This window comes from Lissotriton vulgaris, chromosome 10, assembly GCF_964263255.1.
Source record: "Lissotriton vulgaris chromosome 10, aLisVul1.2, whole genome shotgun sequence".
Classification (NCBI taxonomy): domain Eukaryota; kingdom Metazoa; phylum Chordata; class Amphibia; order Caudata; family Salamandridae; genus Lissotriton; species Lissotriton vulgaris.
This window is the reverse complement of record NC_141698.1, coordinates 98,966,537-98,972,536: the sequence shown is the minus strand read 5'-3', so window position 1 is coordinate 98,972,536 and position 6,000 is coordinate 98,966,537. Positions and strand designations below refer to the sequence as shown.

Sequence of the window (6,000 nt, the reverse complement as noted above, 5' to 3'; positions counted from 1 at the left end):
GCAGGTGCGTACCAGGGCCCCTGGAGGCCCTGGGACTGCCTTCCCCCTCTCAGCATCGCCGGACCTCACAGAGGTCAACCTGAGCAAACTCTGAGAAAAAGGACCATCGGCAAGGGGCTGAGAGGCAGGTACGTACCCAGGCCCCTGAGGGCCCCGGCGGGTAGGCCCGGGTGCTGCCTTCTACTGTTTCAGAATTGCCTCACGGAGGTCTGACTGAGCCTCTCCCTAGTAATCTGGAGGAGAATTACCCCCCCCCTTTCTTGTAATCCGTGCACTCTAGGTAACAGCGGGGACCCAAGGCGTGAAAGTACCCGACCTCCTGGAGCCCTCACTGGATTTCGGGGAGGCAAATGGACCCTCATCTGGACTTCCAGGGAAGCTCGGCCATCTGGTCGCATCATAGGAAAGAATTGGGGGCGACCAGATGGCCGAGGGGGAAAGGGAAGCCATCTGGTCGCTCTGTGCCCCAACGAAAGCGAGCGGGCGCCATGGTATGAGGGACTGGAGGCGCTGGGCCCCAGCCATGGAGGCTGCGAGGGGGACCAGACAGGCCCTCCGAACCAGGGTCCGCGGACACCCGGACAAGCAGGGGAGGCCTGCCTGGGGCCGACGGACCCCGTCCTGGGCCTTTGGCAGCACAGGAGCCCGGGGGACAGGGCCCAGGGCCGTAGCACTCTACTCGGGCCCGGCGGGCCCCTGGACCCAGCCGGGGCTCCCAGGCCCGGAGGCGCAGGGGAAGCCACCACGGCACTACCGGACACCGTCCCGGGCACCCTGCCACACGGCAGGACTGAGGACTGAGCCTGGGAAGGGGAGGCCACCCTCCCCGGGGCCCTCAGGGGCCCCGGATAGAGCTCCTGAACCCAGCTAAGCAAGGGGAGGCTCCCCGGGCACAACAGATCCCCGTCCTGGGCCTTTGGCAGCCCAGGGGACAGGGCCCAGGGCCGGAGCACCCAACCCAGTGGCCCGGCGGGGCCCCTGGACCCAGCCGGGGCTCCCAGGCCTGAAGGCGCAGGCGAAGCCTCCCCGGGCCTGCCGGACACCGTCCCGGGCACTCTGCCAGGCGACAGGACCAAGGACAGAGCCTGGGGATGGCCTGCCCCTGACTCAGTGCCGGCCAGAGGCAACGACTGACAGAGCGGGGTCTCACATGTCCTGAGCCAGGTCCAGGAGAGGTGAGGTCTGTTCCCCGGACACTCTGGATGTAATGAATACACCAGGTGTCACCGAGGAGATTTAACAGACGCTGGAAAATATATCCTTTTCTGTTATAGAGTGATAATCACAATAGTTATTATGATTTTTTGTTTGGCACTTTATTTGCACTTTATGCAGTAGCATTACTATTTAGAGCAGAGGCCCTGAAGAAAGCCTGGGTCCCTTTTTCCCATTAGGCTGAAACATGTTGGCCCCCATGCAGATATTTGGTTAAACTGCTATGATATTGCGCTGTTCTTGGTTTTAACAGGAAGAGGCCTTCCCTATTAAAAATTTCCTCTTTAGGTTCTCTATCCTATTTTAATTCACCACATTTTTTATTTTCTGCACTGCACCAGATTCCATATGATCAATACCACATGGTGCAACAGTGATTGCGGGTCGGAACCCTAATCCACCACAGGGTATGATCTTTGTCTCAACGATCCAGAGACACACGACCCTAAGGACGACCAAATGATAACAAGTCTTTGATGGGAATCCTATAAAAGGTTTTTTGATCTACAATCACTGGTGGCCCCCTGCTTTAGGCTTTTTGTGTCTTGTCAGAACTATTTAGTCTTAACTTTAACTAGATGTACTATGCTAGACGTCGGGTTAAGCAAATAGAAATTTCCATTATACTTTCCTGTAGAGACCCCTAGGTTTTCTTGTTCTTAATTTGTCTTTGCAGAGGGGTACAACCATATGCTGGTCTATAAATATCCCTCAGGCCCTCCACTAACGTATTGTTATTTGTAGGACTGCCCAGGACCCATGGAGCCCGTCCCGGCCACTCGCCTGTGCCGTTTGCCCTGGAGGAGGGAGCCCCGGGCGCCAGGGGGAGGACTGCCCGGGACCCATGGAGCCCGTCCCAGGCGCTCGGCCATGCTGTTGGCCCTGGAGGAGTGAGCCCCGGACGCACTGGGAGGTGCTGCCCAGGCATAGCCCATCTGGTCCCCGGCAGAGAACCGCCAGCCTGGGAGGAGTGTCTGGGCACACCCTGCCCCTAGTAATCCGGAGGAAGGCTACCCGTGTGCACAGAGTGACTGAGGGGACCCAGGGCGCAGAGACACCCGACCTCCTGGAGCCCTCACTGGGATCAGGGAGGCAAATGGACCCTCATCTGGACTTCCAGTGAAGCCGGCCATCTGGTCACCCCATAGGAAAGCATTGTGTGTGACCAGAGGGGATTGGTGCGACCAGATGGCCGGGACTGAAAGGACTCCCAGCTGCCCACCCGAGCCTTCGTGGTAGGACTCCCGCCCCCGCCTGCCCTTGTAGGGCTCCGGGGGCTGCAAGGCTCAGGGGGGGGCTCCTGGGGCACAGCTGCCGGGGGGAAGACTGCCCGGGAGCCTTGCAGGTCTCCGGGGCTATGCACCAGGGACCCTTGTCCCTGGCAGATGGACTCTTGGCAGGCCGTAGGACGGGGGCTCCTAAAACCAGGCCCCGGGCCGGTCACTGCTTTCCAACCGAACAAGCCCGGGGAGATCAGGGAGTCTGCCCAGGCATGAGGGACCCCTGTCCCGGGTACACTGACCCTCAGGACGTGTCCTTGTTTTCAGCAAAAAAAAATCCAAAATTCTGCGTAGTGGCACTAGGCAAACTACGCCCAGCCCTAGCTGTAATGTGCCCTAAGTCAAAGCTTCCACATGTTAAAGAAATACACTTTTTATTTTGAAGCAACATTTTGTTGTATGACTAACACAGCAAATATTTTCAGGGCTTTGCTAGTACACATGCTCTAAAATCCAAGCCAGACCCTTGCCTCAGCTCCGAACCAGCCCTCCCTGATAATTATTTGGCTTGCCCACCTCTTTCATACGCTCACCTCACTCATTCCTCTTTCCCTCTATTATGTATCGCCTGTTCTACTCCTCGTACACCAGTCTCTACCCTTGACGCTTCTCTCACTCCCCTAGCTTCTTACTTTATCTCAATAGTTCTGCCCCACCGACATCCATTTTTCCGTACATAATGTACTGTTTCATAGGAGTGCCACCTGGCTAATTTGGAACTAGAATAATGGCATTTTAAAGAAAAGGCTGGGAAAAAAATGTGGAACCTCAAAGGCTGGTATTTATTCCAGCTTGAAATATAAGGTTTAAATAATTAATGCAGGCATATAAACTTTGCGCTACATTATTTTTAAGTCTAAGCAAAGAACATAATCCCTAAATGGTTATTAAATCTGAGGCAGATTGGGGAAATAAAAAGCATACATACATCCGATTTTTCCGCAAACTGATATTCAAACACATGCTCAGTGCCCATAATTTATATGAAATAGGTGGCAACTGTATACATCTACCATCTCTCACTTTAAATTCACCTGCCGCCCCACCCTTTCAGTTTATGCAAAATAAGCAATCCCCGTTGTGGGTGGAGCTTAGTGCCCCCCCCCCCCCCCCCTGTTTTCCTAGTGCTCATTCCTGGACGGTGAGGTCTGCCTTAACGTCACACCCACAGCCTATCTTCGAGCCCACCTCCTCGCCATTGGCGTGCTGAGATTCGGCAATTAAGCCATGAAAGGGCGCGACAGGGGAAGCTGCTAAAAGAACAAAACCTTAACCTCTTAAGTGCTGCGTCGGGGCGTTGGCCGACGGCAGCACTACCTCCCCAGTGATGCGCACGACCATTGGTCGTCCATTCAGCACTAGTTCCAATGGACAGCGCAGCACTGGGGAGGGATGTTTACGAGCATCTATGAGGTTAATACATAGGCTTGTTTTCTGCACAGTGAATACCAGGACTTTAAGACAGCCAGTGTAAAATACCCAGGGTTACTGGTAGGCAGCCCCAGTCCACAGCACCTGATGAGGAGAGTGCCAATTGCCGTTGTGCGCCCAACTAATATATATATATATTATTTTTTTTAGATCATTCTGGTCTAATCACGTTTTCACAAAGCCTAGATTCATGCTGTTTATTTTCTTGTTTAAAAAAAAAAAAGTTCTATACCCGCTCCCCGTTGTCCGCCCTGAGAGGCAAGTATTTATTTAACAAATCTTTCTCGAAAGCAGTATCACATGCCGTAGTGGCATTAAAACACTGCCTCAACACAAGGAACATATTGTAACTTTGCCGTTCAGCCCATTTTCTCCGAGCAACTTAAAAAAAAAAAAAACACTACCAACTTTATTTATATACCATTATTTGTTCCGATCTACTGTCGAAAATAGGCTAATACATACTAGGATATGTTTGTGCAACGATTAACGCCACAGACGCTAGCGTAAACCTTTAGGTTAAATGTAAAGGTTTACCACCAGACAACTAAAACTAACGTAAATGAATTCACCAGTTCTTATGAGTGATGAGGATTCTTAAAAGATGCTGTTTATACTTTTTTTTTTATCTTGGAAAATGTGTTTATCCTGACCTTTTTGGAATGATACAATCTTTCTTTTACCGACTTCGTAAGTATTTTAATAAAACATAAACCACGTTCAAATTTACTGTTCTCAAACATTAATAAAGACAGACAAATGAAGGTCTAATCTATTAGGAAAGATCACTCGACAATGCACGCTGTTTTGCAGCGAGTTGAACGGTTTCAGAGGGCGCATCACATCACTTGAGTCAGGAAAGGAGCACGTTTATCTGACAGCAAACATGAACTGCAAAAGCTCTTCTACTATAGCAAGAAGTAATAACCTATATCAATAACGTGACAGCTACCAAAGAGAGGAAATCCTTCCTGGTGGGAACCGAGATTTGTTTATTCGCAGTAATCAATCAATTACAGCCTACTGCATAAGTCCACTCCTGTATATTCCACAGAACCATATTTGTGAGAGAAAAAATATAACACATGGTTTATATCATACGGATCTGCTCATGTTTGCTCCTCCTAGCTCTACTATTTCTAGAAGACTTTCGTCTGCTGCGCTGTAAATACAAGAGGGCGGGGTGCGCTCAGAGGCTCCAGCCAGGGGCACGCGTGTCCTGCCAGTGATGACTCAGCGTTTCCAAACAGCACGCGCTCGCGAAGGACAACAGATTCCCATGACGTCATGCGCGTCAGGACGGCATTACGTCACGTGACGCCGCCGTCACCAACTAGTTCAGTAAGTGTAGAAACTGCTCCGCCACACCTAAGAACGTATCGAGGAGTCGCACTCCAAGTCCCAGGCAGGTAGACACCTCTCGCCGCTCACACCCACCTAGACACCATCTCCCAAGCTCCGGTTGTCTCCTCCCACCCTCCTCTCTAGTCAGGTACTCACCTGCGGCCGCCAGGACCCTCGCGCTCGGAGAGGACTATAGGTTCACGAGTTGAGCTGTTAGCTCATTCGCAGCAACAACAACCGCCGCTTGCGAGTTCGAGGATTACACATACCCAAACTTCCGGCATCTCGCGTCAGAGTGTGCGTCACAGCGCCACGTCACTTGCCTCGCCCAGCCGTCTCATTGACAGCCAGAGCTGTGCCTGTTGCGTGCAGAGTGGCGGGAAACTAAACGGAGAGAGGGGCGTTCTTATCAAGCACTCTTGTGCATTCCTTTCCAAACAAGCGAGCACTGTGCTCATTTTGAAAGGGCCACGAACTGCTACTTGAATTCTTAGATATGATGTCTCAATTCGTTTTCAATAAGGCTATTCTGCCTCTGTGTCTTTATCATTCCCTTGTTTTTCTGTTTTACATTTCTACAAAAATGAACATACTAGTTTTGGCTGAGTTTCACTTTTTTGCACAGTTATGAAGCTACATATATTGGCCATGTCTGGAATATACTTTCCAGAGCAAAAAACTGGATGGGGAACCGTAGTTCTTTTCTTTTGATAGCACGTGTTGTCGTCCT

At 51.3% G+C, this 6,000-nt stretch overlaps 2 protein-coding genes across 6 annotated transcripts in view; one reads left to right on the top strand and one right to left on the bottom strand.

Annotated features, from left to right (window-relative positions):
* MAFK (MAF bZIP transcription factor K) overlaps positions 1-5,569 on the bottom strand; it is a 133,190-nt gene extending 127,621 nt beyond the window's left edge. Inside the window, exon 1 of one of the 5 annotated variants that reach the window (XM_086940599.1) lies at positions 5,427-5,569. The gene's annotated coding sequence lies outside the window, so the exon portion shown is untranslated. The remainder of the gene's footprint in view (positions 1-5,426) is intronic. The other 4 variants (XM_086940600.1, XM_086940602.1, XM_086940603.1 and 1 more) reach the window with 4 other exon arrangements.
* LOC147684751 (lysosomal alpha-glucosidase-like) overlaps positions 1-6,000 on the top strand; it is a 496,980-nt gene that overhangs the window by 23,568 nt on the left and 467,412 nt on the right. The window lies entirely within an intron of this gene.